Source organism: Monodelphis domestica, chromosome 4 (assembly GCF_027887165.1).
Source record: "Monodelphis domestica isolate mMonDom1 chromosome 4, mMonDom1.pri, whole genome shotgun sequence".
In the NCBI taxonomy this organism is placed as follows: domain Eukaryota; kingdom Metazoa; phylum Chordata; class Mammalia; order Didelphimorphia; family Didelphidae; genus Monodelphis; species Monodelphis domestica.
Window position 1 is genome coordinate 139,248,318 of NC_077230.1, and position 22,416 is coordinate 139,270,733.

The window sequence follows — 22,416 nt, forward strand, 5'->3', positions numbered from 1 at the left end:
TAGGTAAATAAGATGGGGAATTGTGCCCAGCTGGCCCCATATATTTGTTTTCCTGGCAGTCAGTTTTGTGCTGGGTGACTGTAAAAGAGAGGGTAAAATAGAAGAGTGCAATATGGACCTATGCTATTCCCGTTTGCCCCCTCACTCCAACCCAAAGGCCTATTATAAACATTCTATGATTATACTACATTGGGGACAATAAGATTCCTTCTTTGGGTAGAGAGGGTAGAGTCTCATCCTGCTACCCCAATGTCATATAGGGGAGAGAAGATCAATTTTTAAAAATTGATTGGAATCAATTCAAATGCAGAAGAAAATATAGCATCTCATGCAAACTGGGGCTCTGGATATGACCGGACAAGACTACACTAGGTGAATTGTGAAATCCCCCAACCCCTTATATGATGATTAGATTTTAATAGTAGTTTTAGTTGTAATTTTAGGAGAGTTAAATAATGTTAGCATAAGAGAATTAATATTCTAATACTCCTTATGATTTTAGTAGTGTTTTTGTGATTGTTTTAGTATAAGTTTTAAGGTTTGATTTAATTAAACATAGTTTTAATGCAGCTAGTCATTGTTAGTCAGCATTTAGAGAATAAGGCCTTAAACTTGTAACTTTGCTTTACCATGGTCCCTCAGCACTTTTAGCTTTAATTATATGATTGTATTTTCCATATGGAGTGGGGCTAAACATTCCTACTCCCCATTTTAGTCTATGTAGCCATCAAGTGTCTGATTCAACCAATGAATATTATTTCCCTTTGCCTTATTTTTATCCTGGTATATAAATTGTTCTGGATTATTTTTAAACTGGTATAGAAGTTGTGATATTCTTTGCATATGAAGGAGGCCCTCTCACAAGGCTCTGGGTCTTTGGTCTTGACCAGAGTCTGGCTTTATTGTGGGACCAGCCTTCTCTCAATAAACCTATTTCTTTTTGGCTTGGTGACTTTGTTTCTCTTGTGTTTCTACTGAAAGAAATTTCTGCAACTGGATAAAATATGAAGGTACCCTTTTCCAAAGAAATCTTTGGGCATTGCTAATGAAACACGGAGTTACTAAGGAAATAATTATCAGTCTATTGGGGTACTATTAAAACTATTCTGTGAAATTGAGTCCTGGGGCAGTAAGTGCTCTTCAAACCCCATATGAGCTTAAAGCATCCTCTAAAGCCCCAACCCTAGTTAGATATTAAGAACTTCAGGATACTAATGACAAGGTTTTTTTTATAGTAGGGAATTTCCAACATATGCATTAATACATATCGATTTCTTTTTTTTTTAATTTAACTTATTCCATATTATATGTTGATACAATTTCTAATTGTTTTCTGACATTTTGCAATTCATCTTCTCTCCCTCCTTTTCACCCCTTCCCTCTTCCCAAGAGAGTAGGTAATATGACATAGGTTCTAGATGTATTATCATATAATACATAGTTTTGTATTTGTCATGTTGTAAAAGAAAAAAATATTGTTTGCACTAAAGAAAAATTCATGGAGAAAATGAAGTAAAAAATGGTATCCTTCAATCTGCATTCAGATTTCATCAGTTCCTTCTATGGCAATGAATAGCTTTCTTCATCATTAGTCCCTGGGAGTGATTCCAGATCCTTGCATTGTTGATAAGAATTAAGTCATTCACAGTTGATCATCATAGACCATCACTGTTACTGTGTACAATGTTCTCTGACATATCAATTTCCACAGGAGTTTTTGAGGTACAATTTCTATTGAGGATTATTATCTATATAGTAGTAACCTCTATTTCAGTTATTTTGGGTAAGTTTATATGGAAAATCTTGGAGTTGCCAAGGGCATCTTATATGATTAATAGAAAAGAGTACCAGATTCAAAGAAGAATGAAAGCAATTTTCTCTCTAGTGATGGACATAAAAAAAAAAAAGACCAGAATAGGTCACTCTACTTTCTGACAATAACTCTATCACTTAATGAACAGATGGCACCTGATGACTTCAAATACAAGAGGCTGAACAAAGTTGGCATAGTGATCACTGAGGATTTGCCTAACCTTTTTAATGTAGTGGACTTCAAGGAATTTTCCTTGTTATTTATTCACAACATGATTATTAACTATTGATTCTCATACATAGTTATTCAAAAAAGTTAATAGTTGGGATTTTTCCTTATAATTTATTACTAAAATACTGATTATCTAATGGGATTACATGCAAAAGATATACAACTCTGAGGAGACATTAAACAATAAATATAAACTGAAGTTGCTTGATTAAATTATCCTTTATAGATAACCTACAAAAGAAAACTGAAAAGGAGAGGGAGAGGAGATAGTGGAGAGGGAGACATGATGTTTCATGGAGGAGTTGTAACCAAGAAGAGTTGTTGATGGCAAATGGATTTCCCTAGAAGGTTCTAAAAATTCTATAGAGGAAGGCTTTTGAAAAGCTTTAAAGATACACCTTCCAGTTCTCTAATCAGAAGGGAAGAGTAAGTGAAGGTGAGTTGAAGCAGTTGAGGCACTGAGTAAAAAAACATGAGTTAATCAGCATAATGATAAAGTTTAAGGGAGTACAATGGATAAGGGGAACCCACATGATTATGGAAATAGACCAGAATATTCATTAAGAATTCTATTCTATTCTAAGAAGGAACACCATAGTCATATTGAATTCTGGGTTTTGGATAATCTACACCTCCACCTAGGTATCCTGTTGGCCCTCATTCATGGAGTCAACTACAAATATGACTCAAGTGGGCTTAGAACAAGATAGAACTTTAAGTGAGCCATTCAGCCCTTTCCCTGAGCCCTTATCACCCTGAAGGGCGGAGGGCTCCATGTTTTTAGAGGTCTCTGAACATAAAAAGCAGGCTGAGTGGATTCTTTGGCAGGCATGTGGGTCCTGATTGAAGGACCAATCGATTTCCAGAGCTTTATAAGATCCCCAAAACAGCCATTCTTTATCTCACTTTGGAAAAGAAGTGTCTCACTTGTTCATGAGTCCTAGTAGTTACTGGATAGTACTGAGCAACATAACTTTTAAAGAATTTTTTAAATTAAAAAAACTGCAGCAATATTATTTTTTTCTTCAGCACTACATATATATATATATATCTCAATTGAAAAAATAAAAAGATACTGACATTGCCAAAATGGTCATAGTGTCATATAAAGAAACATAAGAAATAATCTATTCTAAGCTTTTCATTTTACAGTGACTTGCCCAGTAGCAGATCTAGAATATCAACCCTTTTTGTGAAACCATGTTGCTTATTTTTAGCTCTGATCATGTCACCTTTTAATGATTCACTATTGCAGATGATAAAGGACAAAGTTGGAACTCCTAAGCCTGACATTTTTGTTGTCACCTTTCTTCTTCCAATTAACATTTTTGCCCTGTTTTGCAAAATAACATTTTAAGCATATACTTTTTTATAGAAATGCTTAAGATCTTCCATTTAAGCCAAAGTTTAAAGTTGTGCTCATTGTTGCCCAAATACCCTGCCTTTCCCTTCGACCTTGCTCATGTTGATTATTGTTCCATCAATTTCCTGAGAGAAAATGATGGCAATGGATAAAAAAGCTGGCCCATAAGACTTGAATAAGTCTTATATCTAATTCCTGTTAAATGTGTGATCCTAAGCAAGCCATTTCACCTCTCACTGCTCTAAGGAAACCTTCTTGGCTAAATGTTCCAGAGAAGGTGATGCCTGTAGTAATGAATAGAATTTTCTTAGTTAATATTTCCCTGAATTGATGAAATCTCAGGTCCAACCTCTAGCCATTCTCTCTCCTAATTTTATTCTTTTACTCTCTAATTGTTGGATATAAATATTGTTTCCATTTTTTCTATAGAGTAGTTATGAGACTTTTTTGTACATATAGGTTCTTTTTCCTTCTTATTGCAATTTTGGGACAAAACTTGGAATTTTCTTGAGGTAAGTGAGTTGTGCTTATCAGAAACAAACAAAAAGAAATATCTTTCTCTCAATTTCTCTTGACATCATATCCAGTGAGGAAAATGCTCTAAATTAACACCAATTATAGAACGGCAAATTTAAATAATGCTGAGGTACTACCTCAAACCCATCAGATACACTAAGCTGACAAAAATGAAAAATGACAAATTCTGGAGGACATGTGAGAAAATTGGTGTATATAAAAGATGAATTGTTTTAAAATAGATATTAGGATCAAAGATTTAAGACTGAAAGGGATTTTAGAGATCAATCTCTCTGATCCCCTTATTTTACCAGTAAAGAAACCAAGACCTCCCACAGAAAGTTGTGACTTACCCAAGATCACAAATACAGTAAAATGAATAAAACCAGTGCCTAAATCATTCATCTGAGAGATTTGTGGTAGAGAATAATGACTTTGTGTATGTGTACCTTGGGAGTAATAACCTATGCAGGCAAACCAGAAGGATCTTTCCTAGCAAAGGACAATTTCATTCTACTTTACAAAGTACTGCTTTCAGGCAGATCATCAGAATTGAGCCATTCAGTGATGAGTCCTGAGGGTAATGGCAAGAAATTCAATTTAATCCCACAAACATTTATTAAGTAATATTTTGTGCAGTCTATGGTGCTTAGGTTCTAGGATAGATACAAATATTTTTAAATGATTGTAAACCTGATGACCATAATAAAAAACAAATAATCTAATAAACATTAAATGAGTAAAATCTTACATAAACCCCTCAATATTTAACAAAGCTCAACAAAATGTATTCCTTTCTAAGTCCCTTGTCAGTCTTTGGCTTTGTTTTATTTTTAATTTTTTAAGATAGTTTTAGTCAATATGCATACAGCTCTGCTTTTGTTAACTTTTTGTCTCCTTTCATATGGTTCTTCCATATTTCCTTATAGTGTTCAGATTTTAATAGTATCATTGTTTATCTATTGACATTCCATAAGTGATCTATTCATTTTGTTATTACATCTATAGATATATACATATATCTATATATGATTTGTTTCAGCTTTTGGAATTATAAATAAAGTAGCTAGGCCTACAAATTGAGAGTGTGGTCTAATGGATAGAGAGTTGGCCTGGTAATAAGGAAAACTGGGTTCATAGTGATCTTCTATTGACAACTATTAGCTCTTGAACCTTGGGTAAGTCACTTTTTAGAGCTCCACCAGTTGTGTTAAACTAGTTTAACTTGACAAATGTGCAAAGAGAAATTTGCTACACATGAACTACATTTACCCAGCTTTCCTTTAAGTTACATCCTCACTTTATGTACAGAGGCTTGGGAGATAAATTTGGCTGAGACCCATGCTGTGGGACTCTTTTTGAGCTTGTGCTTTGGTAAAGCATGGCTGGTATGGGTCTTTAGACTTATGCTCTACTCACTTGGCTGAATTAACCCCTTTCTCTCTCACTTTTGTTGTTATTAAATTCTACATATTTAAAATACTTGGATTTTATTCATTTTTACTCTCATGCTGGTCTGGGCATGTTAGTTTATCCTTGAAGGGCTATTGGAATATGCCCAGATTGCCCAAAATGGAATCCTCTTCATCCCTTACTACATGAATTTGGATAGCTTCCTTTTATTGACTGCCTGAACCTTTAAAACTAGAAAGACTGTTCAATCCTTTTTAGAAGGAGTCCTTTTCTTCTGCTCTTTCTGCTGTGCTCTTTTCAGCATTAATTCTATGACACCATGTACTCAACTACTGAAAAAGGGAGGCCTCGGCCATCTTCTGATCCCATTTTTTTTACTACTCAATTGGAGAAATGGGCCCAGAATGTTAGTTTTTATTTTGGGTTGCTCCTTCTCAATTTCAGGTCTTTGAAATGACCCTCATGGGACCTGATTTTAAGGCAACCTGCCTTGTATGATGTAGTCAGCCAACCCAGCATGGAAGCCCTGAGAAGCCACAGTTCCTAGGATGTGAGCTTCAAGAACTTGGAACTCCAAAAAAAAAAAAAATCTTTTTTCTAGTAACATACTTTTGTGAAAAACTGAGAGGAAGAGGAGAAAGAAAGAAAAAAAAATCAGAAAAAGCCATAGAGAAGGATGCAGAAAACAACTTGAAAGATATGCAGAAAGGGTATATTTCATGGAGTAAGAGGGGAACTGGAAGTAAAATTGCACGTAGAAGAGTACAAGCCCTCTCTTCATGTTGCTAAATTGTTATGAATAAAAATTAATCTTGGAGACTTTATGCTGAATATTGTTATAAGGAAAGCAGGAGCAGGATATCCTACATGGCAGAAGTAGTAGTAAAAAGAAAGAATGAAAAAATTAGTTTTCTAACCTTTCTAACTCAAAAGTAAGATCAGGTCCCAGATTCCAGCCTAGCTCAATTCTCTCCCTGCCACCACTTTCCAGAGATGTCAGGATAAGATAAGAACCCTAGAATGGCTCAGAGAAAGAGTCAGACCAGAGAGAGGGATGGGAGCCAAGAGATGCTGTGAGTTTCCCTTGCTGGCTTTTCAAACCTCTTCCAAGTTCCTCCCTCAGTATATTTTGATAGGCCAATGGGCTCCATAGTCACATTTCCTTGACCACTGCAACCTTCCCACCTTTGGGAATTTCACTGGTCATCAATCTGGTTGCCCTGTTGGTAGCCTGGACATGTGACTATGACTCCAATGGTGTGTCTTTTTGGAATTGTACAGGGTTGGAGGTCCCCCCGATATTTAATTCACACAGATAACAGAGGGGATCCCCAAGGGGATCCCCAAAGGACCTAGGGATTCAATGAGATATTTCATATTTTCTCCCATTTTTTTCATTGTTTTGATTTTGTTTTTATTGTTTCTTGATATTTCTTGAAGTCATTAGCTTCCATTTGTCCAATTCTAATTTTTAGAGAATGATTTTCTTCCATGAGATTTTGATCCTCCTTTTCCATTTTGTCAGTTCTACTTTTTTATAGAACTATTTTCTTCATTGTATTTTAACCTCGATTTCCATTTGATCAATTCTGCTTTTTAAGCTGTTTTCCTTTTACATTATTTCCATTTCTTTTCCCCATCTGTCTCTGAAATTTTGCATGTGGCTGCTTTGATCTCACTGTCCCCTTCAGAGTCTGTCCCTTGCCCTTTGTCTCCATAAAAATTTTCTATGGTTAGGTGTTTTTTTGGCTGTTTGCTTATTTTCCCAGCCCTTTGTTTGTCTTTTACTTTTATGTTATAAGTGGGCCCTTTTTTTAGGGTAGAGAGTGCATGCTCTTAAACTTCAGTTTTTCCTTGTTGCTACCCTCAGCTCTAGCTCTGGATTTCTGCAAGTTTCAGTTCTTCCAAGGTGATATGAGAGCCTCTAGGCTGAGAGCTCTGGAAGCCACCTCCTGCTGCTGATGCAATCTCCTCTAGGGATTGCTGATGGCTGGCAGGGCTCAGAGCATTGGAAACTACTTTGCCCTAAGCTAAGAGGTACCTCAGGCTTGTGTCAGAGCTAGGGACTTCAAGGAGTGAGTGTGGGATGCTATTCTGTTGGTTTAGGCAGGGTTCCAGGACCTCAAAATTGGCTTGTGCACATGTTTGGAACCTGGCACAATAGGTGGGTGATAGGTGGATTACAATCCTCTGAGCACAGTTTTATTTCCAGTTTCCCTCTTACTCCATGAAATAGACTATCTCTGCCTACCTTTCGAATTGTTTTCTGTAGGACAGTTACTCCACTTAGTTCCCTTGTTGGTTTTGTGACTCAAGTATTTTTCTTGAGGCACTATTTTTCTTGAGGCATTATTTTTAAGATTGGTTAGAGAGGATTCTCAGAGAAGCTTCATGTTACTCTGCCATCTTGGCTCTGCCTTGAGGACCTAGGCATTCAAGCAATGACTTTGGAATCAGATTTGCAGGTGGGATGAGGTATCCCCATTCAGTCCTCCTAACACTCAAATTCCTGAGGGTGCATTTTGATTAAGAAAACCACAAATTAGCAATATCTATAGCATATTATATTTTTATTTATTTTGTTAAACACTTCCCAAATACATTTTATTCTAGTTCTTGTATGGCAAAAATTACTGAATAGCAGCTAACAAAAGAAATAATGCCTCCAAGAAAAAAAGAAATAGTTTTATTGAGAGAGGACCAGTCTCACAATAAAGCTGGACCCTGGTCAAGATCAAAGACTTCAAGCCTTGTGAGTGGCCTCCTTTTATACACAAAAAATGATGCTTCAGGTACAAGATCAGGAACAAAAATCAGTTAGTACAAGTGTCAATAGCTGAGTAGAGGATATAATACAGTTCCCCAGGGATCAATCATAGAGTCATAAAGTCAGAGTTCCCCTAAAGGTCAAATCTTATTTTAGTTCTTCAGCATCAAATAAAATCAGATGGCATGGGTGTGTTTAAACTAAAGCTTCAGATAACAAAACAAAATGTGGAGAAGTTTTAGATTTTTAGTTACAGAACTAGACAACTAATCATTTCTGAAAGAGAGATAAACTTATAACACTATGATAAAGAAAAATAAAGAAAATAAAAATATAAATATAAATAAAAAATAAAATAAAGAAAAACTTGCTGAGACCGACATAATCCCATAATGATAACCTTAACTGAGAGAGTTGCATTCACTTGTGCTAAGATTACATTAAATTTAATGCTAAGCATGCTGGGGTTCTATACTAAAGTTATATAGTATATAAAAGAAATTATATCTGACTTGATGTTGACCACCTTGTAACAATCCTAGGGTCACATGTACTGGAGTTACAGCCACATAGCTATGCTAAGGTTATATCTGACTTTAGCTTGATCTATGCTGATCTCCACAGATAGTGCTTATGCTGACCTTTCTTATAATATTGCAATAAATCATAAAGGGGGGACAGGGAATTTCTCATTCACACTTGGCAGTTTGGGCTTTTTCTGCTGCATGTGTCCCACTGACTCTCCTGAGAAACTTTCTTAGATTATAATTTACAGAGGTGATAACTTGCATTTATATGAATTCTCTTTATATGAATTTATATGAATTCTCTAGTGGGGAATTTCCCCACTAGAGAATTCTCTAAATAAGTGAAATCACAAGTTCGGTTCCTTTGCCTCAGACTGAGTTATTATACTTGCTTTGTTCTGTAAGGCAGTGAAGAAAATTAAGTCTACATTTTACATATTAAAGGTCCTTTTTCTTTTGCTCCTCCCATACCCAATTTGTACAAGGTTTTGTGTCCTTAACCCTAATTATTGCTTATAGCTCCCTTCATTTGTTTTTTTCTCTTCTGTTTAAATCTTTTCACCTGACAACCAGATATTATCATATGTCATTAAAGCAATGAAAACAATTTAAGAGAGATAATCAGAGTAGAAATTACGAAAATTTTGTTATTTATTCATTTCAATGGTGTCCAACTCTACATGATTTCAATTGGAGTTTTCCTAGTAAAGATGCTGAACCTTAAATTACTCCACCCTACATTAGATCTTACTTTATGGTGAAGATAAAGTTGTAATCTCCTGATTGAACAATGAAGGTACTTAGTTCTTATTTTATAGTGAAGCTAGAACTTTACGTTAAGTCTATTTTTAGATCTTAATACAGAAAGGTGTTAAGTAACTATAAAGGGTAAATTAATCACAAAAAGGTCAAGTAACTAACAAAAGGGGAACTTAACAAAGAAGTGTGAAGTAACTCTAAAGATATAATCTAATCAAAGAAGATGAGAACTAAAGAATGGCCATTTAGAGGAGGGGACAGGAGTAAAAGGTCTATATATTTGGCTCACTTCCTCTCTCCATTACTTTTTGGTGGCGGAGAGTTAGCTGGTGGCAGTGTACTGGGCCTTTCGGCATCTTGACATGACTACAAGCTATTGTCCGGTTCGGTGGTTAGTTTCTGGCTGAGTTTTTTCCCCTTTACTTTCCAAACTTATCCTCTTAGCATCTAATCTCCTTCAAAGACCTAGCAGAGGAAATCTTGAACTCCCCCTGGCACAGGCCAGGTGGAAGAAATCCTATACCCTCTTCTCTCTTTCTCCTTAAATCCTTCCCTCTATATTAATTAAAATTACCATAAATTTCCAGACTACTTGGGTATTTTATTTGGGATTTTTTCCCTGGCAACCAATTAATTTAGATTATAAGTCACAACCCTAAAATTATCTTTATACCTTCTCTACCTCACTTTATAGATAAGGAAACTGAGGAAAACAGTGGTAAATGGTTTGTCTAGAGACACACAACTAATTAGCATTGGAGGCCATTTGAACTCAGGTGTTCTCTTGTGCTCTATCCACTGCACCACCTAGAAGACCCATAGGAAAATGTAATATCTTTAAAAAGGAAATATTTATAATACCTATTTCCTAAAGCAGTCCATCTCGAAATCTGACCAGACTGAAATTTTAGTCTAGCTCACAGTCTGTGCTCCTAGACCATTAGCCTGACACCCCATCCAGATGAAAAGGTTCTTAATTTTTTTCCTGTCCTTTCCCATTCTGGTGAAGCCTATGGGACCCCTCTCAAAATAGTTTTTAAATGCATAAAATAAACATGTAATTAAAATGCAAAACATTTATATGAAGACACAATTATAGCATATTTTTTATAAAAATGTTTGTTGCTACCAAATTAAGTGCTCCTGATAGGTGCTAGGAATTTGATTCAGAGTCTTACCCCTCACTGTAGGAAGGCTGCATCTCAATGCCTGACAGCTACTGCTGCTCATAGCAGGAATACTGAAACTTCTGGAACCTACAGAGAATGCTGTGAATGCAGGAAGGATGAAACCTGTTCAGGGATGTCAGGATGTGTTACTGTCCAGCCTTAGAAACTGTGAGAAAACCTCCTTGGGCTGCCATAGCTTGACATGGTCAAAGAGAAAGGACACCAGTAGCGTCCACAACCTAAGGACAAACAAGACAGCTGCTGGGAGAACTTTGGCTTGGGATTATTTTCTTTTACTACTTTTACTATATTCTTCCCTTAGGTTTCCACTCCAGTTTCTTGCTACAAGTACCCATATGACTTCTTAAATGATGTCATGCTTTGCTGCATGTGTAGGTACATGTGTGTGCTACATATGTGTGTCCATATGAATCCCTTCCCTTTGTAGGAGACTTTTCAGGGTAACTTTGATTTCTGCCAGGCAAGGAGTGGGAGACTGTACTAAGCATGTTGAACATTAAAATATATATTACATGATAGCACATGTATAACCTAAATCAGATTATCTTCTATCTCAGGAAGGGGGAGAGGAGAGGGAGAGAACATGAACTGCAAAATGTTGAAATGTTTATTCAAAATTATATGTATTTGTAATTTGTAAAAATATGATAATTTCTTTAAAACCTCTTAACTTCAAGGATGGTGGTGACCACAACCATTACAGAGAAGTTAGGAAGAAAGACAGGTTTGCTTAGAAAGCAAGTGAATGAATTTTATTTGGGGCTTGTGGATTTTGAGATGCCTGTAGGATATCTCATTGGAAATGTTCAATCGGCAGTTGGTAACTTTTGTGAGCAGTATTATTCCCATTAATCATAGAAATAAACAAACCTCTAGAAACAAATCAAGACCATAAATTATACCATTTAAAGAAAATCTTTCTTTGGGTCTTGCCCTCAATAATGAAGGAAGCCCGGGAAGAGAAATTCTAAAGAAGTTTATTATAATTTTGAAAACTATGTTGACTCAATGATACATTGTTTTAATAACTGCTTGTCAATCAGTGTTGGGGGGAGGTGTCTCTCAGTCTGGGGCTTAGTATTTTCTAATATTTATCACCTTGTTGAGTCACCCTCTATCTGTTTGTATCTTAAAAATTGTTATATATGCCCACCTAACTCAATCTCTTTTGCTGGCACGGACCTATCCAAATGATCTTATATAAAGCTGACCCACTTTGAAACCATTTGCCTCTTCCCAGTGATCAGACCACTCAATGTGTTGCTATCTTGACATACTTTTAACAAACTCCTTTTAATTCTTTAAAACCTGAGTTTTACCTCATTAATCATGGTAAAGCTTGAACAAAGAATGTTCCTTCCAATAATATCATGCCAGACAAAAGCCAGTTGTGTGGGGCCAGGTGATAATTTGAGATGGCCTAGTGATGATTTCAGACCGCCCATTGCCTTTAATAGACAACTTTGGTAATAAGAGCAAGATGCTCCTGATAGGAATACATTTCTAAAAGGGGATGAGCTAGTGCCCTGTCTCAGCTGTTCCCTTCCTTACAAGATGACTGATTCCTGCTCAAAGGACAGTCCCTACAAGCTACCTGGCAAGTACAAAAAAGGACAGATAGATGGGAAATAATGGGGTCACATAGGTTGACTTGGAAGTAGTGACTGATCTTGCACAATACAGTCAGATAACAAGTAGACAGGAAAGATATCAGGTGAAGACAAGAATTTAGTTGAGAAATCTGGAATAGATGGAATCATAGGTTCCCAAACCAAGGGTAGATCTGATGCTAAGGATGAATCCAATTGTTTATTTGTTCCCCCTTCAATAAATGAAAGAAATGATATTCTCCTCCATCTCCCTTCCCATACTGGGCTTCTAGTCATGGACTTAAGTCACAAACAGGACAAATACATTTTCTCCTCATAGTTGTCAGGGGAAACAGACTTCTGCCTTTTTCTTTTTTCTTTGGGGAACAATAAAATGACAGGTCAACCAATAGGCATTTGAAGAAATATCAAATTGCCCAACAGAGGTCTTTCAAGGGCAGAGGGTGGATGTTCCCCACCCCTTTTTAACTGAGGGGAGAACTAGTGAGTTAAATTGGCAGCTTCATTTACATAGTTTTGTAGTTTCAATCCACAATGCTAATGTTCTTTTAATGCAGATTTTATCTGTAAATTCTATTTATTGTGTTTGGTCATTAACATTAAATGGCTAATGTATTTATTCATCTTAGGAAATAGAAATGCAGCCCATAGTCTGTCTGTCTGATTCTCTGATTTGCAGCCAAGAGCTCAATCACATGAAAAGAATAATGTTGCCCATTAACTTTTAAATTGATACTAGACTGCTGGGGTTGGAAATCATGTGATCTCTCCTTTTGTGGAAGTCAGTTTCTTTTCTAATAACAGTGGCTCTTATTCTTATAGCCATAAAGAAGAAAATTTGGCTTTGATATGAGGAAAAGACTGCCCAACAATTAGACTTATTCCATAGTAGACAGGGTCACACATGTGCACAGATCCTGGACTGACTGCCAGCACACTTGTTAGGGGAAAGACTGGTGATAATACTCCACACTCAGGGAAGAGGCTAAGATTAGGGTGTCTTGAGAGGATATAGTGAGTTTACCATCATTGGAGATTTTCAGACAAAACCTAGGTGGTCACTTGTTAATGTATATTATACAGAAGAGTCTTTTCTGGAAGAAAAGAAATTGGACTGTGGTCACTAAGGTCCTTCCAACTCTGAAATTCTGTAATTTTGTCCAAATGAAGATAATACTTGTACCACCTATCTCACAAACTTGTTAGGAATAGAAAAAGGAATATAGACTTGTGATTTCTTTGGGAGAGAAAAATCCCAAGGAATAAAACTCCCAAGGTGTCATCAAGACAAGTTATATATACCTTCTTTGCAACTTTAGAGTCTAAAAGTTTCCTAGTGGTATGAGACATTGTATTCCTAAATTATAGAAGTATTTCTGGCCAAACTGTAGGCAGGAAAATTCCTTTGCTCTCTTACATCCTTGTGACTACTAACCCAAAACATCAGATAACTCCTGGTAAGACCCTGAGAGGAATATTCTCCTGGGATTGTCTTTTAGGTTTGAGATGGACAGGGAGGTACACCTCCAGGCTATGTCTTGATACCATTGGATTGTATCTGAGACATCTATCTGCCCACTAAAATATGAGAGTCACTCCCTAGGTCTTCAGGCAAACCTCCCCACCCTACCCACCCATCCACTTATGAACCTTAAAAATTCCCAGACCCTACTTCATAAGATTGAATTAAGACCATTCCCCATTTGGGCAGTGAACTCTACTTAGATCAGGAATGTGAGAACTCTACTTCACCTACTTAAGTCTGCCCTAGGGGAAGATAAAGTTGTAAACTCTTTTCTGAACAATGAAAAGTACTTAAACCCATACTTATAATAAGGCAAAAAGTTCTTAAGATAAGTACCTATAAAGGTCAAGCAACTTGTGAATTTACAAGGAACAAAGAGCTGAGAAACTTACTCAGAGCTTTCCTGGTGTGAATTACTCAAAAATTTTCACCTCCTTAGGTGTGGACTAAGAATGGTTTGTCCTTTGAAAAACGTCTACTGTGATTGGTAGATGGAAGAACTTAGGGGAGGTGACATAGGAGAAAATTCCCTATATAAGAAAAAGAAACAGTCTCTTGAAAAACAGTCTCTGAAGGAGGTGGTTGGGAGAGAGCTCTGGAAATAGGCTCTTGGGACAGTCTCTTGAGGACAGTCAGAAGAATCCCTCTCTGGAGAAGGATGGCTGGCTGAACTGGTGTCTATATCCTTGCTTGAACAGATCTGGTGGTGAGTGATTAAGGACTGACTGATCTCTCTCTCTTAAAACTCAGGTCTAGGCCATATTGGCTTAAGGCCCTTCATACTTATTCCTTTCTTACTCTTTCTCTCTTTCTTTAATTCCTCATTGTATTAATTAATTAAAATCTCTATAAAACCCAGTTGACTTGGGTATATTTCATAATTGGGAATATTTCCCTGGGGACCACCTTATATATTGATTTAAAAACAAGACACTGTCTTGAAACATATTTTCTGCGGTCACAATTTACTCATCCACTATTACATCTACTACAATTTAAGTCTTCCACTATTTTAATCACTACACACTGCCACCACCACTACCACCACCACCACCACCACCACCACCCCACCACCACCTCAGTGCATACCACTCTAGAGTCACATCTTCACTGTTTTAAAGAGTATAAAGACCCCAGAACTGATGTTCTCTAGGAGGCAGCTTCCCATCTATGCTGTCCTGGCCAGACTCAACATTACCTTCTAAATTAATAAATTTATCTTTTTATTTTTAGGCTAAGTTTTGGAGTCTTGAATTCTTACAAAGAGTACCCTTCCCAAACCTAGGGTGTTTACCTCAAGGCCCCCCCACAGCACTAGTACAAAGAAGACAAACACACAGCCTCTCACACCACTCCTATTGACACTCCATCCCTACATTAAGATTAAAATGTAATTGGGAAATGATTAACAAAATAAATAAAAGTACAATAAAATACAATTGATGTTCATTTGTGCTATTGACTTAGCAGTAAGAGGCCTAAAAGAACTATGAGAGGAAGTGACTTTCCCAGAACCAGGAATGAAACTTGAACTGGGACCTTCCTGCTTGAAGGCTAGCTTTCTGTCCACTAAGTCAGGCTTCCTCTCCTTAGAATGGTTTTAAGGATCGCATGAGATTATGGATGTGAATGCCTTTGGTAATGATAAAGTGTTATATGAAAGGTGATCCATTTTATTGACTGAAATGATAATGACTGTGAACAATTCCCAACTCTTTCTCTAATTCTCTACTCTCTTTTCTAGTCCTTTACTACAATTACTTTTGTGATTTCATTCCTATAGGGAACTTCCTTCAACCATGTGGCTAATTCCTTCCCTTCAACTTAAGAGTCTTGGAGTTGCCTAGAGAAGTGAAGTGACTTGTGAAGGATCGCATAGCCAGGAATATCCTGTCAGAAGCAGGGACTTGGCCTATCTCCTATAACAGTTCTTTGTTTACCGCATCTCTTAACACCAATAAATATTCTTGCTAATTAGGTAATAAGTACCTTGCGGAGAGGTGGTTCAGTGAGGATAGAGTGCTTGTCTTGAAGTCAGGAAGACATCTTTCTGAGTTCAAATATGGGCTTAGACACCTACTAGCTATTGTGGAAAAAAAAGCTAAAAAGAAAACTCCTCACTCCACCGGAGTTCTCCCCACCCCCCACCCCCCTAACCCCCCCACCGTAATTAACTCACCCCTTTCATTTCAACTCCCCATTCACCATTCTCAATTTAAAAAGACCGAAAGTCTCCTTGGGAGGGATTTGTCCTTATATAGACCAATCCCACACCTGGAAGTAGGGAGGCGTGGTCTCTCCCTAGCATAGGATTGGTCCATTCAAGACCAATCCCACACCAGAAGTAGGAAGGAGGGGAACCCCACCCCAGGGCATGATGGGGGATGCAGTTCCCTCCCCTCAACAACATTTTGAAACTTGCACTGTGCAGACCTGGATAAGTCACTTAATCCTGTTTGCTTTAGTTTCCTCGCCTATAAAAGGAGCTGGAGAATGGAGAAAGAAATGACAAACTATTTTAGTATCTTTGCTAAAAATCTCTCAAATGGGATCCAAGAAGAATTGAACAAGACTGAACTACTACAAAAAAAAAGGCAATAGATAATGGAAGTTACTACAATAAATAAAGCTAACTTCATAGCTTTTGCTCTATATTATCTTGCATGAGTCATTTTTTTCTGAGACTTTAAAGATTTAAGTGAATACTATGTGCAGATTTCTAGATATATAAATAAGAACAGAGGGAAACAATTCCTACCCTGGAGGAGTTAACAGTCTAACAAAGGAAGATAATACACAATAGGAAGCTGACAAGGAGAAGAAGGAGAGTGTCAGAGGGATAAAGGTGAAAATCATTGGACAGTAAGCTTCTTGGAGACAGGGATGGTCTTTTGCTTTTTTCTGTAACACCTGTACTTGGCACAGTGTCTAACATTTAGTGATGCTTATTATTGATCTGTCCTTTCAGTTTCTGTTGTTTGATTTTTCATGATCCCTTTTGGGGTCTTCTTGGCAAAGACAGATGAAGAAACTCAGATAAAAGAGTTAAGCGAGTGTCAAAGGCCAGATTTGTACTCAAGAAGATGAGTCTTTCTGACTCCAGATCCAGCACTCTGTTTTCCTAATTAGCTGCCCTAGTAGGTACTTGATAAATATTTATTGATTAACTGATCATCTGATGAAATTGAAGCATAGAGGTTGATGGCAAGTGAAGAGATGATTGGCATGCATGACCTCTATAAATGGAGGATATAGGATGAGTTTTTCAGAGAAGTAGAATGAGGCTACTGATGAGGTATGAATAGCAAAACTGAAGCAATCTCTTTGATATTAAGTTTCCTAGTGACAAACTTATTGGAGGTTTAATTTGTGTGAAGCATGAAGAAGATAATGAAGGAGTTAGAAGCCAAGCAGAACTGATCAGGGTAATTGAAATCATCTCTAAAACAAAAAGATTGAAGGATATTATCTTTAAAATGTCTTCCAAGGGGGCAGCTAGGTAGCTTAGTAGATTCAGAACCAGAGCCAAATATAGAGACAGATCCTAGTTACAAATTTGACCTCAGACACTTTCTAGCTCTGTGACCCTGGGCTAGTCATTTAATCTCCATTACCTAGCTCTTACCACTCTTCTCTCTTAGAACCAATGCATAGTGTTGATTCTAAGGTGGAATATATGGGTTTTAAAAAATAAAAATAAATAAATAAAATGTCTTCAAGTTCCAAACCCTAACTTACTGTTTAATTCTGTTATTATTTTGCTGCCTAAAACAGAAGGATCCTCCTGCTATTATGGACATCAAATAGTGTAACTGAACAATTTACTTAATTTTCTGATGCTCTAGACAGCATTCTATGATTATGAAAGGCAGAACTAGAACCTGAAGGGGCATACCTCAGGAGAGGAATGGCTGAACAAGTTGTGGTATATGATTGTAATGGAATATTTTTGTGCCATAAGAAATGACAAACAAGATAATCACACAAAAACCCTGGAAAATCTTATATTCCATAAAGCGATGCAAAGGGAAATGAGCAGAACCAGAAGAAATTTGTACACAGAAACAATAATAATGTATGATAATGAACAAGTGAATGACTTAACAATTATAAACAAGGCAAGGATCCAAGACAAAAAGGGATTCATGATGAAAAAGGAAATCCTCCAAAGAAGGAAAAATGTTAGAATGCAGATTGAAACACTCTTTTCTTTACTTTATCTCCTCCTTGAATTTTTCTCTAGTATAAGAAATATGTGTCTTGTTTCACAATAAGATGAACAGAGAAATATGTATTATGTGATAATCTATATGTACAACCAATCTTATCTGCCATTTGGGGAGAGGGGAGTGGTAAGAGGAAGGGGTATAAAAAGAAATACAATTCATTTCTTTTGGATAAGCATATTTATTTTCATTTATTACATATTTAAATAAATCATATGTCCTATATTATTATATAACTTCTTAAATATAACTTAAATGGTAACAAAAATGAAAATAAACCATAATGAACCCATGTAATATATTTTTATAAAAAATAGCTATATTTCCAAAATGAAAAACATTTAGTGAAAAGTGTGATATTGTTTTACATATTTCTGCAAATCTCTTTAATGTCTGGCTTAATAGAGGACAGCTGCATCCCCATATCTGCCTCTATATTCAATCTGTTGGGATATGTTGTTTTGGTTGGAGTATATGAAGGAAATCTGGCTTCACAGAAATGTGTGGTTGGAAAAGTATTTTAATAGGCAAATAACATCTTAATATTATTATGAAAACAGTTATAAGCTTATATATCCTCTCAAGGGATGTCAGAGACCCCCAAAGGTCCATGGACAATACTATGAGAAGTGCTGCTTCTTTAAAGGAATAGAGAAGGATCCTGGAGAGAATTAAGGGAAAGTGTCTTTTCCCCAATTCTTTCATCTTTTCTTTTCTTACAGGTAATTCCACCAGGCGGTCCCGAATTATATACATACAACACACAGGTGAGAGTGTGAAAACTGTTTCCTGTAATAAAATAGTTTGATGATAATATACAGTCAACTACTTATGCTGAGTCTGTCTGACTGCCTAAATTTTACAAACCTAGTTTAGACAGTCACTGTTTATGCATGTGTGGGGTGGGTGGGACAGATGCTCACTAATTCTCCTCATAATGATGTGTACCAATCAAACTACTTTTGCTCTTGCTTGTCCTTTAGTTTCAGAGGGCCAGTGACCTTACAAAGTGAGTTCTTGACTTCCTTATGAACTGGTGAGGCAGAATTGCACAAAAGAATCAGCCACACTCTCTCTTTAAGTCAGAGAAGTCCAGTGGCAAGCAAAGTCATGACTGGTGCTGGCCTGAGATGCAGTGGATGACCTGAGGATCATTCATTTCTGACCTAGTTCTAAGCACTCTGCAGCACCTGTTTCAGTCACTATCATGGCCTATGAAATAAATTGTTCTCATCTGCCCACTCCACTGGGGGAAGTTTTCACGTCCTTTTTTTGCCCTTGCATGAAAGTTGTTTACTCCTGTCTATAAAAAGCAACTTGAAATTTGAATCAGAGCCTGAAACATGCAACCACCAGCTGCCTTTGTATGCTGAATAAAATACTTCAAACTTTCTTTTCCTGAGTTTGTCTCATTAATCAGGGCAAGGCCTGAGTCAAGATTAATTTTAAAAATAGTTTTGGGGCAGAAACTATATACACATGTTTCAAAGGTCCACAGTCTCAGAATGAAATTGATGCAAGGGGCAGCTAAATGGCTTAGTACATAAGAAAGCCAGGCCTAGAGATAAGAGGTCCCAAGATCAACTCTGGCCTCAGATATGTTAAGATTAAAATTAACTCTCCCCTGATTGTGAAGATTAAAATTATAACCCCTGCCTATTTTTAGATCTAATCACCAAAAGTATGAACATCCCCCTTAATCATTAAGTGGGAGGTCTGTGACCCACATGTGCAATAGTGGGTGACGAATCAAAATTAAACTAACTGCTACTTGGCAGTCTTAAGGCAAGGCCTCAACTGTGATTGGTAGATGTAAAATTAGGGGAAGGCACAGGAAGTGATGCAAGAGAAAATGTTTTTAAAAGGGAGTTACAACTTCCTGAGTACAGTTTGACTGGCAGTTCTTCATTCTTTGAAGTGGAGGCTGGTGAAGAATGTGCTAACTAGACCTGAGACCCTGTTTTCCTGGTGAGGCTGTTCTAAAATCTCTTCCTTTGAACTGACACATGGTGAGTGAAAAGCTTTCTCTTTAACTGCTGTATTTTTCTGAAGAGACTTCCCCAGGTCCTTGGCTTTGCCAAGACCAGCTAAAGACCAACTCTCCCTGCCTGGATTGGGCCAGGGGCCAGAAGTAAATTACTTAGTGCTTAGGCTAGATATCTTACTCTACCCTCTCTCTGGTTTTCTTATTTCATTCTTTCTATATTTTGTAAATAAATTGTAAATAAATCTCTTTGGAATTAATATAAATTCCTAGCGACCACACTCTTAAATAATCCAGTCCAACACCTTTAAAAATAACCCCTTTTCCCCCTTACAGATTCTTCTAACTTGCGAACCTGGGCAAGAAACAATCCCAAATGCCCAGTTTGTACCATTTTTCTGTCTTGGAACGACATCACAGCATTCATTATAAGACAAAAGGTACGGTTGTTTTGTTTTGTTTTTTAAAGAAGTTGATGCAGTGCAATTCTTTTATAGGATTCCTGGACCATAAAGTGCTGAAGCTGACAAGAGGCATGAAAAAGAATCCAGTTCTTCACACATATGATGAGAGAAGCCCAGAAGAGTAAAATGATATGTCTTAATCAGTTCAATCAGCTGGATTAGCTTTTATTGGGTTAAATCCACCTAATATATAAATTCCAAAGTCAAGTTGGTAAATATAAAGTTCTGCTATTTCTTTCTGCTCACTCCAACTTTGAATTCCTCTAAAAAAGGAAACTCAAGGCTTCTGATTTCCCAAATGAAATAACCTTCCTCTTTCCCAGTCCCTTTACTACCCTCTAAACTTTAAATCTCTTTCCAGTGCCTAGAACAAATATTATGCCTGGGGTGGTTACTTAATATATGTTGAACTTGTTATTGTTGAATTGAATTGTCACTATTTGCATTTCTCCTAAACATCACTTCTACTCACAGCTTAGAGGGCTAGTTTTCCTTTTTGGAGACTTTGTGGTTGGAGTCATTCTAATCAGTTTAAGACTGCCAGATTTAAGAATTGCACTGTCAAGAGTTGGTAGCCAAGTGCTCTGCTAATTTGAATACTAATAAGTGAAACAGAAAATGTTAGTCTGTTCTTTTGCACTCTTTGGCCCAGTGAATTTAGCCACCTGTTAGCAGTAGAGCTGAGAGTTGAACCTCTCTCTTGACTCCTAGTTGAGTTTTCCATTATACTACACTTCCTGGCCAAATACTTATCATAGGGCTCTCCACATAGTAGACTTTTACTCTATTGAATATATGTAATATTGAATGCATTGTTGTTGAATTGAATAGCGCCCTTCATAATTTCTCCCAGAGGTGTGCTGAGCCAGTTTGAAAAGGGAATTGGTTGTTACATTTTCAGTATGAGCATTTATACTCTTGAATCAGAAAATACTACAAAATAGAGCTTGATTTATTGTTTTCTTGATTGTTTAGACTTAAGAAAGTGATGGAAAAATGTTAGTAATGCAGATTAAATTCATCACTGCCCACCCCCCACTTAAATATTTGCCAGCATACTCCAGCATTTCTCCTGAGCATCACCTCTACTCACCTTTGAAACACAGAATTTTCTATATTTGTCCACATCGTCATAGACAACATTATTTGTAAACAAATGACCATTGTTTTATTGCCAATATCCTTCTTTCATGGAACACTAAAGTCTCTAAAGAACAAAAATCAAACAAAACAAAACAAAGCAGTACCACAGAGAGGGCAATGGAGAATTTTATGGTAAATGTGAACAGGCTGTAATATATGATCATAGGATTTTTACTTGAGAAATAAATGCTAGGGAGGGGGATAACAAGCAGTTATTAAGTGCTTGTTTTGTGTTGGCTTTTTGTGTTGGCTTTAAAATATACCTCATTTCATCCTTACAACAACCCTGGGGATTAGATATTGTTCTTATTTCCGTTTTACAGTTGAGGACAATGAAGCACACAAAGTTAAGTGACTTGTCCAGGATCACAGAGATAACAAGTATCAGAGTTCTGATTTGAGCCAGATCCATTTTCTTCCAGCACTTTTTCTGAGATTCAGAAGTTATAGTGATTATGCTGTGCAACCACTTCCCTAGATAGGTGGAATAAGGTATAGGCAACCAGGCTGAAGTCAAGAAGACCTGAGTTCAAATATGGCATCATATACTGATGAGCTGTGTGACCCTGTCTGACTCAGTTTCTCAACAGTAGAATGGGGATAATATTTCCTCTCTTCCTCTCTCCCTCTAGGCTATTGTGACAATCAAATGCGATGATGTTTGTAAAGCATTTTCCATAGTGCTGGGCACTGTGGGAGGAATTAATTAAATGCTTGTTTTCTTTCCTTCTCTTCTTCCCTATCCCCCACCTTCTATAGAAAAAGAAGATGTGTTAGTCACCTGGTTGGAGCAAGAAATAGTTAGTAGATAGATCACAGGCTCTGCTATTATCATTTTTTTACTTACTGGAATATGTGTACAAGAGTGACATGGGGTGGGCAGGT

The 22,416-nt window shown here is 36.9% G+C and overlaps 1 long non-coding RNA gene across 3 annotated transcripts in view; it reads left to right on the forward strand.

Annotated features, from left to right (window-relative positions):
- LOC103105889 (uncharacterized) overlaps positions 1-20,610 on the forward strand; it is a 42,498-nt gene extending 21,888 nt beyond the window's left edge. For all 3 annotated transcript variants that reach the window (XR_467427.2, XR_467430.2, XR_467429.3), the window contains 2 exons: positions 18,663-18,707; positions 20,422-20,610. This is a non-coding gene — a long non-coding RNA (uncharacterized LOC103105889). The remainder of the gene's footprint in view (positions 1-18,662; positions 18,708-20,421) is intronic.
- The last annotated feature ends 1,806 nt before the right edge of the window (positions 20,611-22,416 follow it).